Genomic DNA, 12,660 nt, shown 5'->3' on the forward strand with positions numbered 1-12,660 from the left:
AAGGTCAATCAAGCAAGGAATATGTTGAGCACATTTCACATTATAAATGTGACCATGATTCTTTGACACCCTCTGGCCTTGCCTCTCAGTATAGCACACATTGCACAAATTCTAACTTATTCATCATGATTTATTTTAGAGATCCTCTTATTTATCTCTTCAATTCAACTTTCACTGTCCCCCTCCCCATCATCTATCAAACAACTCTGAAATTCATAGTGGACCACGTTCAAATTCTTTTTCATTAGACTTTTCGTCCCAAACACCTTATGGAATGGGCTCAGCTTGTGTTTTACCATTCGTGTCAATGAATAAGATACAAAATGTAAAAAGCTGGTAGGTCCAGAATACCTTGAGAATCTTTGAGGAAGACAATGTTGCCTAACTCATTATGTTGGTCTCTCAGAGTCTCAGTGTGGGCGCTGTCAAAGTACCACTAAACTGGATTTTAAAAGTTGGTGCTGGATTCCCATATTTTTGGCTTAAGTGATTGGATGGAGGGTAGAATCATTCACAAAGAGGTAATAAAGGCACAGATTTTTAGAAGATTTTTTAAACATTTACTCTCCAGAAGACTTAAGATTTCTCTGTAGAAATACATATCTCATCTTTTCAAAATAGATTTACAAACATGTGATTTGTCATTTACAAAATCCCTATGATGTGGGCTTCAAAGCTGTTACATATCATTCCTACTTTGTAGGGGAAAATCAACGCAAACTAAATGTCAACATTTTTAAGTGTACACTTACAGTTAGAAACCAGGAGTTTTGCCTTGTACTGTAGGTTTGTTTGTTTTTTTTTTTTTTTTTTGCTTCTACTATATCATGCTGGCCACATTTAATCTCACATACCTAACTTTCACATTTTCCTCATTTACTTAATAGAACTTCTGATTGTCCTCTATCATGACTTTTTTTCAACAAGAAGGCAGTGTATGCAGGGTTAAGAGAATAATAGGTAAAGTGCAAGAAGAACAGAAGTGAAAGATACTCAGCCCCACAGACTGCATGAACTCTTCACGCTCTGTCTCTTGGTCTCATGAAATACTGTAAAATATCCATTATTTTTAATCCTATAAGTTCTACTTTTTTGTCTCTATACTCATAATGTCTTTACTATAATTTCCTCATAATAATGGATAATGCAGTGAGATCTTAACAGTTCTATATTTATTTTTGGCACTATTGATATTCAGACAAAATCCCAATCATAGGTCACAAGAGGAAATAAAAAAGGTTCATGAACTTTATTTCATGAGACATATATTTAGATGCAGACATTTTCTGTGTAATCTCTTAATATAGATTTGGAAAGAATACCTGTAAGGCCACCATATGTCTCTCGCCTTCCTCTGGCAGTCACTGCTTCAGGGATGATCTCACTCTTAGCAGTTCCTGGAAACCATCAAATGCAAAACCTGGCAGAGAAAGAGACAGCGCACTCATACCTTATAGAACAGGGGAAACAGCTTAGAAGAGTTGAATACTAGTTCATCCCAATGCCTAGACTAGTAAAATTAAGTTATGGTTAGCAAAAACTGTCTTTTTTTGAAAGCTATTGCCAAAACATCTGGAAACTTAATAGAGGTTCCAGAAGGCTTTGACCAAATGTAGCCCTTTGTAGCTACAAAAAGTCTATCATGAGCCTTTATAAATGATATATTAGGCTGACGCTTAGCAGTGAAAAGTTAGGATTGGTTGTGAAGGAGCCTTGCTCCTTTGTGGAGGTGCACATTTCACTCCGCAATATCTGACTGCCGCTTCCTCCCTGAAGCTTCAGATAATAAAGAGTCCATTGTATACCTTGTGACCAAGTTTAAAACAAAATAAAACAAAACAAACATGCGTATGTTCAAGCTCATCAAAAAGCATAAACACGTGCAATTTTTCTATATCAATTATGCCTCAATAATATTAAAAAACAAAAATATTCTCACATTTGCATTTCATATTTTACCACCTAGAGCCTCATGGGTATCTTTAAATTTTGTCCACTGAATATTATGTATATATCTTATTTTTAGAATGGTTTTTTTTTTTTTATTATACTTTAAGTTTTAGGGTACATGTGCACATTGTGCAGGTTAGTTACATATGTATACATGTGCCATGCTGGTGCGCTGCACCCACTAACTCGTCATCTAGCATTAGGTATATCTCCCAATGCTATCCCTCCCCCCTCCCCCCTCCCCACCACAGTCCCCTGAGTATGATATTCCCCTTCCTGTGTCCATGTGATCTCATTGTTCAATTCCCACCTATGAGTGAGAATATGCGGTGTTAATTATCAATTCTTGTTTAATAAATAAATAAATACTAAAATATAATGCTAAAACCATTGTAAATCTTTGTGGAATGTAATGCTGGAGTTCAAAAGTTGAATCAATCAACTGACCTTGAAGTCATGTTTCTGATTCTCAAAACATGCATTTGATTATTATGAACCTCAAATTTCACAAGTTTGTATGTGAAAGAAATCAGATTTGCTTCTTCTCTAATAGAACACATTCTTGACTCAGTTCAGAAGTTGTAAGACTGGTTTTGCAGCCAGAAAAATAAGGGAAGAATTAATAATAAATATATTTTCACAAGAATTTATAATGTAAATTTTCTCAGTTGATAAAGTGTATTAAGTACTTATTGTGTGCTAGGCACAAAAGTTTATGTTATCCTCATTCTATTGACAAGGAACCGGTGGCTTAGTATGAAAATTTCCCCAGGTTATTCTAAGAGTAAGTGGCAACACACAACCTACCACAGCTGTCTTTGGGAGTTGGAAGTAAGTCTTATGGAACATACCCACATAATCCTATACAGGTAATCCTGTACATCTTGTCATCTTTGCTTGATTCTTAAATTAGTATTTTTTACTTTAGCCATTCAAGTGGGTGTGAAATATTGTCACCATGTGGTTTTAACTTGCATTTTGTGTTACGGTGGGTATAAATTTTACTTTTATGTAGGCTGAAACCCCAAAATGCATGGCTGCTATTTTTGCTTTTGATAGTCATCTATCTGTAGGAGCAGATAACAATAATAAGAAATGCCTTTTCTATCCAACTTTATTTTAACTATTTTTGGAGCTCTATATTTCTTTTTTAGAAATCCAAATTTCTATCTGGTCTCTCATTCTGAGACAGAAATTTGCTTTAACATTTTTTGCAGTAAAGATGCAAATTCTCTTTGCTATTATTCTTCTGCAAAATTTCTGTGAAAAAAAAGTCTATTTCTCCTTAATTTTTGTAAGGTATTTTAGCTGTGTATATCTAAATTGACAGAGTTTTTCCCCCAGTATTTTTAAGAGTCACCTCCCCTGTTTTCTGTCTTGCATAGTTTCTGATGGGAAATTTACCCTTATGCTTATATTTACTCTTCTATAGTAATCTGTCGCTGTATTCTGGCTGCTTTAAAGATTTTTCTTTATTATTTGCATTCAACAAATTGATTTTGATATACCTTGGTATTTTTTAATTTGTCTTTATCGTGCTTGAAATTAGTGAGTTTTTTGCATCCCTTGATTTACAATTTTCATCAAATTTGGAAATTATTATTTCCTCAAATAATTTTACCTATCTCTTCTTTCTGGAATTCAAATTAAATTTATATTAGATTACTATTTTTCCAGAAAGTTGGAGTCTCTGTTAATTTATTTTCAGTCTTTATCTTCCCCTATCTTCTTCATTTTGGATAGTTTCTATTGCTATGTCTTCAAGTTGAAGAATCTTTCTTTCCTACAGTATTTCATTAGCTGTTAATTTTGTCCAGTGAAATTTTTATTTTATGTACTGATTTTTAACTCAAAGTGTTCCTTTTTTGTATTTTTCATTCCTCTTCTCACTGATTTTTCCTATAAGTCTTTAAGCATATTGAGTATATTTATAAAATCTGTTTTAATGTTCTTATTTACTAATTATATCATCTACATCACTTCTCTATTTCTTTTTTTTTTTTTTTTTTTTTTGAGGCAGAGTCTCCTGTGTTGCCCAGGCTGGAGTGCAGTGGCATGATCTCAGCTCACTGCAACCTCTATCTCTCGGGTTCAAGCGATTCTCCTGCCTCAGCCTCCCAAGTAGCTGGGACTACAGGTGCCAGCCACCATGCCCAACTAATTTTTTTTATTTTTATTTTTAGTAAAGACAGGGTTTCACTATGTTGGCCAGGCTGGCCTTGAACTCCTGACCTCGTGATCTGCCTGCTTCAGCCTCCCAAAGTGCTGGGATTACAGGCATGAGCCACCGTGCCTGGCCTCTCTATTTCTTTAGAGAGATTGAGTGTTTTCTTGTTATTATGGATCACATTTTCCTCCATTTTGCAAGTCTAGTAATTTCAGGATTGTATGCTCGACTTTGCAAACTTTATGCTACTGAGTGCTTGCTTTTATTTATTATTTTAAAGAGTTTTGGATTCTGCGCTGGTGGATAGTAAAGTGGCTTACAGATTTTTTATCTTTTGGAAGCTTATTTCTTTACTCTCATAAAGGGAATATTTATTCAATCTATGTTTAATGTAAGATCTCTTATCATTGGGTTTATATATAACATATTAATATCTATTTTCTCTGAGAATCTTTTTTTTTTTAATTTTTTAAAGGGCAGGTCTTTGGTGTTCTTTTTGGCTTGTTTGGTCCCAATAAGCCTGGCCATTCAGAAGGTCTACACGGAAAGCCCCACGTATCCAAAAGTGTCTGTCAACTCTGGCTGCTGGAAACGGCCATGATTCTTGCTCCTGTGAGAGCACTAGGCAGTTTTCTCTTTAGAGGTCAATAGTACTTGGTCATTTCCTAGAACTACATTTTGACTCTACTCATTTGCAGATTTCTGGAAACTTTTCTGTTGGCAGCTTTGTCCTCTTGGTACTTTTCCTCACCAATTCTACCTGTCTCAACCTCCCTAAACTCTGATCCGTGTCTCATAAAACTCATGATCACAGTAGGCTCTGTTTGAGTCCTTTTTCTCTGTGTCACGGTATAAAAATTGCCTCCAGTAGCTAGAGCAGCCCCAACACCTGACTCATTTGTTGCCCCTCTCTTAGGGATCATAGGCCTGCACTGCCTGTTGTTCCTTGTCTTAAAACAATGATTCCACATTTTGTGAAATCATTGAGTTTTCTATTGTGAAATCATAGTTTTGTGAAATCATAGAGTTTTGTGAAATCATAGAGTTTTGTGAAATCATAGAGTTTCACATGAGTTTTCTATATGAAATCATAGAGTTTTCTATTTCTTGACAATGGGAGGGTGATTCTGGTCTTCACAGGTTTGTCATGAATGAAGCACATCCTGCATCATTTCTGTCAGAGGTGGTGGAGGGCACACAGACTCTGGAGAGAAATGGCATACATTACCATTTCAGATCCACAGAACAGTGTAATCAGCCAAGGGTTCATATCGCCTGCTGCCCTGAAAAGCCACCGTACTGAGAACAGGTTTTTGCAATGGAGAAAGGGTTTAATAAATGCAGAGCCAACTAAACAGAAGGACAGGAGTTTATTATTACTCAAATCACCCCCTCTGAAAATTCAGAGGCTAGGGATTTTTTGAGGACAGTTTGGCAGGCAGAAGGCTACAGAATGGGGAGTGCTGATTGGTTGGGTTGGGGGTGAAATCATAGGGAGTTGAAGCTGTCCTCTTTCAGAGTCAGCTCCTAGATGGGGACCACAAGACCAAATGAGCCAGTTCACTGGGCTGGGTGGCACCAGCAGATCCAACACAACACAGGGTCTGAAAAATACCTCGAACACCAGTCTTAGGATTTACAATAATGATGTATCCATAGGAGCAACTGGGGAGGTGAGGAATCTTGTGGCATCTGGCTACGTGGCTCCTGAGCCATAATTTCTAATTTGTGACTAATTTGTTCATTTTACAAAGGTGGTCTGGTCCCCCAAAAAGGAGGAGGTTTGTTTTGAGAAGAGGCCGTTATCATCTTTGTTTCAAAGTTAAATATAAACTAAATTCCTCCCAAAATTAGCTTTGCCTATGCCCAGGAATGAACAAAGGCAGCTTGAGGGTTAGAAGCAAGAGAATCAGTTACGTCACATTTCTTTTACTGTCATAATTTTCCTATGTCAGGTTTTTCTCACTTTCACAATATTTGCAAAAGCAATTTCAGTATTAATTCTGGGAGCTTAAGCAACATGTTAACCTTCCTTTGCCTCAGTTTCTTCATCTGTAAAGTAAAGGTGGTAATAACAATAACTACTTCACGGATTTGTTGTTATGATTAGAGGATTTATTATGCATCAAGCTCTTAGAAGAGTGGGTAGCATAGTAAGAACTATGTAATTGCTGTTTTTACACAGGCTACTTCCTCCATTCCTTGACGTAGTTTCCCAGAATGATTGCTTCTCTCTTATTAAAGAGAAAGTAATCTGCAAGAATTGACAATAAACTTCTTATTGCAATTATGCCTGGGGGAGGGCTACAAGAAAATGTGGTAGTGATCAAAGAGAATTTAACTTTCATTTGTAATGTTTTGATTTTTTTCTAAAGAGAATATATGTTTCTGTTAATTTTGTAACTAAATATGCTTTTAAAAAGAAGAAAAAGCAACAATATTTCTTCCATATTAGAGACTGCTAGTGATTACCAAACTCCAGGCTCTTATCTTTTTCCTGTTCACACATCGAGATTCTATTTCCCAGCCTCTTCTGTTATTAGATGTAGCCATAGGACTAAGATCTAGGCAACAAAGTTTTACTGAGTGTTCCATGCTCTACTTCTGAAACTATACTTTTTTTAGGGCTAAAGAAACCTAAGGCAATGTTTGGTGACTTAAGATCAGAGGGAAACTATCCCTAAAGTGATAGTCCTATTAGATAGATCCTGTGAATTGAGAGTTCATTTGGAAAAAATATTTGTATTTTAAAACGTTAGCCCCAACTTTCAAGTTGCGTTACTGCTTCAATCATATTGCTAAAACTCTGAAAACAAGAACACCATTTGTTCTAATATTATTTATCCTCTTGGTATTTGGCAAAATGTCAAGGACATCAGAAGCATACATATAACCTTCGTGTTGTTTTTTTATTTCCTCACATACCTATTTCACTGAGAATGAAATATTTTGAGGATTATTCTCATGTCATTTTTCTTTATGTTTAAACCTTAGCTCCTTAAATTCAGAGTGTTCACAAAGGATAGCCTGCTACAAATCGCCAACTGCTTCCAAATCTCAATTGCATATATTTTTCATTTTATTGTTTAACACAAGTTTAACTATCATAACCTAAACATGTCTTTTACTAGAACAATGAAATATCTCTGATGGCCAAAATCATTTTCTCTACCATTAAAGATGGATGGGGAGACTACCATATAAATAAGGGAGATTTAAAACACCACTAAAATCAAAATTGCTTCTTATTTCTCACATGCAAATAGTGCATTTCTCTCTTGGTTTCATGCAATCAATTGATTAAAAACAACAATAAGATAAGGAATTGAGAAACTAAAGGCAAAATATTATCATAAAATTTATAAGCATGTAAAATATAATTAAGTAATTAATTTAAACATTTAAAGCAGAAGAATCATGGGGAGATTAAAGGAGAAAAAAGAGGTGGTGTGTTATTTTTGTTTCAGACTTTTAGAATGAACGTATTTGTGCCAAATATAATTTTCAATTCTGCCAGCTTAAAAAAATTTCATCAAGGCCAGAAAAATAACACATTAAGAAGGCATACTCTTTGTGAGACTGGGAGACGATATCCATTTAAAAAGAAATATGTGGGCTAATAAAAAAATCCAAACCTCATTTATACAAAAATTGCCAAAAACTAACCCATTATGTTGCTTATGTGATATTATGTAAAATGGAAAAATCTTAAGGACCATGGTGTATTATTTGCCCGTGAAAACCCACAACAATAGAAATTGGCAAATATTGAAAACTTGCATCTTTAGAGACTCTTTGACATCTGTTACTTTAAAAGCTTCTCTTTATAAAATGACTCTGGAGCTTAATTCTGTGTTTAAATCCATATACCCAGCCACTCTCAAAATAAAATTAAAGTTATTTATATACAAAATCAATTAGGAAATGTGTCAATGTTTTCCTGTCATTTATTTGCTAGTTTCACTGTGAACCTTAATGCTTCTGCTGCATAAATGCTATGAGGAAAACAGACACACATTGACAAATGAAAATAATTATTTCATAATTATTTCAATAATGTATTATGAATTTAATGTTATTATAGAAAGTCATTTCATCTACCTGGAAGCTATTCTTTTTTTTTTTTTTTTGGAGTCAGATAAACCTGCATTTATTTTTTTATTTTTTTTTAGAATTGGTTCATGAGTTTAATTTTTTTTATTATACTTTAAGTTTTAGGGTACATGTGCACAACATGCAGGTTTGTTACATATGTATACATGTGCCATGTTGTTGTGCTGCACCCATTAACTCATCATTTACATTAGGTATCCTCCTAATGCTGTCCCTCCCCCATCCCCCCACCCCACAACAGGCCCCGGTATGTGATGTTCCCCTTCCTGTGTCCAAGTGTTCTCATTGTTCAGTTCCCACCTATAAGTGAGAACATGCGGTGTTTGGTTTTTTGTCCCTGCCATAGTTTGCTGAGAATGATGGTTTCCAGTTTCATCTATGACCCTACAAAGGACATGAACTCATCATTTTTTATGGCTGCATAGTATTTCATGGTGTATATGTGCCACATTTTCTTAATCCAGTCTATCAATGTTGGACATTTGGGTTGGTTCCCAGTCTTTGCTATTGTGAATAGTGCCGCAATAAACATACGTGTGCATGTGTCTTTATAGCAGCATGATTTATAATCCTTTGGGTATATACCCAGTAATGGGATGGCTGGGTCAAATGGTATTTCTAGTTCTAGATCCCTGAGGAATCACCAAGCTGACTTCCACAATGGTTGAACTAGTTTACAGTCCCACCAACAGTGTAAAAGTGTTCCTATTTCTCCACATCCTCTCCAGCACCTGTTGTTTCCTGACTTTTTAATGATCGCCATTCTAACTGGTGTAAGATGGTATATCATTGTGGTTTTGATTTGCATTTCTCTGATGGCCAGTGATGATGAGCATTTTTTCATGTGTCTGTTGGCTGCATAAATGTCTTCTTTTGAGAAGTGTCTGTTCATATCCTTTGCCCACTTTTTGATGGGGTTGATTCTTATTGCTGGTGTTTCGTTTTTATCTGCAAACTGGATAGTCATAATTTAAAGGACCTCTACAAAAGATAATTTCGTTGACTACAGTTAATTTTGACTGTGTTTCAGTCAGCTAACTACATATCAATGTGCATCCTTTCCCTTAATGGTATAGAGCTTTTACTTGGAAATTAGTTATCAAGCCAGGAACTACATTCCCCAACATCACTTGCCTCTGTGAGTTTTCACATGAGACTTGTTGTTGCCAGTAGAATGTGAGTGAAGGTGAGAGGTACTGTTCCCTTTCCAAAGAGTTCTTTCCAAAGTGATCTTTCCAAAGCGATCTTTCCGAAGCATTTCTTTCCAAAGTATTCTTTCTTTGTGCTCTTTTTCTGCTCAAGGCAAATGACCTCAAAGGTGTGGGGGAAAGTGAATCCGTAAGATGAACGGAGCCTGTCTCTCTAAATCACTAAATGGAAGAGCATAACCTGCTAACCAGGAACACCTACTTAGGACTATTAAGTGAGCAATAAATAAATTCCTTTTTTGTTCAGGCCATTGAGCACCACTGGATATTCTTTTTGCAGCTCAAAGTATTTGTTATAGAAGCTAAACAATATAGTCTTACTATAATAATTGAAAACATTGAAGCCCAATGTCAATTTTCTATCTGGTAAGAGAAAGCACCTGAAGGAAGACCTAAAATGACATGAGAGATCAACCTGACTCTAACATTTGTCACCAGTAAATTGCTAGAGTGGATCTGACTACTCTGTCTACCTGGTTAAACATCTCTCCCTGCATCCTCACTACTCCAAACATGCCCTCCACAAACCATTTCTGTTGAAGATGATCCTCTAATAATAGAATTATTTCACTGGTGAAGAATATAAGCAAGGTAAGTCTACCTGTTTGAACTTTTAAGGATACAGAGCACATAAAATAACAGTATAGAGTAAGAGAAAGCAATCCTTGCTAACTAGAATCCTACTAAAAAATATAGTGCCATAGGCCAAAACAGCTATTATTAAATCATGTATAAAGACACTCAGAGGTTGATGTCAAAAACAACATAGCTGCTCAAGGAAGTCATCAAAGGCCAAAGCACCTTTTTTCCACCTACACTGCCATCTTTGTTTGTGATTGTCATATGATTGTTTCACATACAGATATCAAGGCATTCCAAAGAAAGGAATGAAAAAAAGGTAAATGACAAAAGACATGCCCATACTGACTGTATGCCTTTATTTTGATGAAAGCAATAACTTTTCTGGAAATGTATGTGGTAGACCTTTGCTTATATTACGTTAGCGAGGACTGGTTGCATAGCTACTCTTAGCTGCAAGGGAGACTAAAGAGTTGATGGTAGGCACATTCTCCAGAATGTCTGCCCAGATAATAATTTCACATTTTTGTGTATATCACTTCCAATTTAAAGCTTATCAGAAACAAAGTTTTAAGATCCAAGTTTCATTTGTTGTATGTATTTGTCAACATCTTTTTTAGCTAAAGTATACATTTGTAAAAATTTATAGAATATGATGTGTGGAAATAACTTTGAATAAGAATACAAATACAATTTCAGAACTACAGGAATCATATAATGACATTTTAATAAGCACGTGGAAAATTAATAAATGGATCCCAGAATCTAAAAGATGCCTCCTATATATTACTAACCCTACAAGGTTTCATGTTATTGCATTAAAAATAACTGTTTCTTAAGATCCTAGGGTGATAGTTACACACGTTCATATACGTGTGTGTGTGTGTGTTTATGTGTGTGTAGGCATTTTACTGTGTCTTAATTACATTTAAGATATTGGTCAGATTATAAAATGTAATACATCTAACTTTATGCTGTTCAGTAGATTTTTGTCACATAACATTTAGCAACAGATTACTGATATTTAGTTGGAAATGACTACATTTTAAAATTCTGCACATTACTATATTGAGCAAAATCAAGTATATGTTACTAAATAAGGGAAAAGGAATATTGAGTATGTAACTAATTATGTGGGCTATACAAACCAACCAAAATCTTTATGTTCTTAAAGAAATTTTCTATGGGCATTTTTAATTACATAAGATAGATTTTTTAAACATGATGTTGTGAATCCTTCAACCACAAATATAGTTTTAAAATTGTGGAGCCCAATTACTATATCAACATAAAAATCTAAAGTACTCATAAGCAGCAGTGTGTTTCATTTACATTGGTTCAGCCTGTTAGTTACACAAACTATCAGAACTGTGTACTTTAAATGATTTTAAGTTGATACGCATTCTAGTCACAGTAATGAGGATTAAAGACAAGGCAGAATACAGTTAAGAATATTAATTCACCACATTTTAAATGCCAGTCCAGGATTTATTTGTTCCTTCTGTTAGTTAACACCTATTATGTGAGTCAATATGGTAATAGTAGTAGCTAATATTGTTGCCAAAGATTCTACATTATTTTTATCATCACAGCAATTGTGTCATCTATTCATTCCTATTCATGTCACATATTTAGAAAGGTTAAGTTGCTTTACCCCAGATTACAAGAGAGAGGGCATAGCTTTTATGTGCCTAAAACAGGAATCAAATGCTGGTCCCTTTCTCTGATCCTAAAGGATTATAAAAACGATTAAATCTGCCTTCCCTAAACTTGGGAAGGCAGCCTGGGACAGGTGATGAGACATAATGAGGCAAAAAGAAGTAGCATATTACAGAAAACCCGATCTTATTAAAAGATTGCTTGAAAATCACTTATTTTAGCTTTGAAAAGTTTTTACTTCAAAATTATGAAAGGAAACTGATACAGGGGTGTGTTTATTAGAAATATTAAATAACTTTTCAGAAATTTTTAAAACTACAGGTGAATAAAAAGTAAAAATGGTTAAATAAGCATTAGAAAATATGAGGCCTTTTGAAAACATGTTTTTGAAGGCATATTGTTTCCGGAAACATGTAATTTCATGGGTGATCTTCCTTCTTGGATGTGACAGCAAAAGAAAAAATAAATAAACTAGACTTTATGAAAATTAAAATCTGTTGTATATAGAAAGACACAATCACCAGAGTAAAAAGATAACTCAAAATGTGATAAAATATTTTCAAATCATATATCTGGTAAGGAACTGATATCCAGTATATATATAAAACTCTCAAAACTCAACAAAAACAAATAATCTGATTCAAATATGGAAAAGACTTGAATAGGCATTATCTAAAGAATATATACAAATACTAATAAGTGCGTGAAAATATGCTCAACATCATTAATCATTAGCGAAATGTAAATCAAAATCACAATGAAATACCATCACACAACCATTAGGATGACTGCTATCCAAAAAATAAATACATAAAAACAGGAAATACCAAGTGCTGGCAAGAATGTGGAGAAATTGGAATCTTGTGTGCACCATTGGTAGAAACGTAAAATGGCATAGCTGATATGGAAAACAGTACAGCAATTCCTCAAAACAAATAAAATGAAATTATCATATGATTCAGCAATTTCTCTTCTGAATATATA

At 34.6% G+C, this 12,660-nt stretch overlaps 1 long non-coding RNA gene across 1 annotated transcript in view; it reads right to left on the minus strand.

Moving 5' to 3' along the window:
• LOC129397642 (uncharacterized) overlaps nt 1-12,660 on the minus strand; it is a 714,556-nt gene that overhangs the window by 533,244 nt on the left and 168,652 nt on the right. Inside the window, exon 8 of the long non-coding RNA XR_010112052.1 lies at nt 1,323-1,420. This is a non-coding gene — a long non-coding RNA (uncharacterized LOC129397642). The remainder of the gene's footprint in view (nt 1-1,322; nt 1,421-12,660) is intronic.

This window comes from Pan paniscus, chromosome 3 (genome assembly GCF_029289425.2).
Source record: "Pan paniscus chromosome 3, NHGRI_mPanPan1-v2.0_pri, whole genome shotgun sequence".
NCBI lineage: Eukaryota > Metazoa > Chordata > Mammalia > Primates > Hominidae > Pan > Pan paniscus.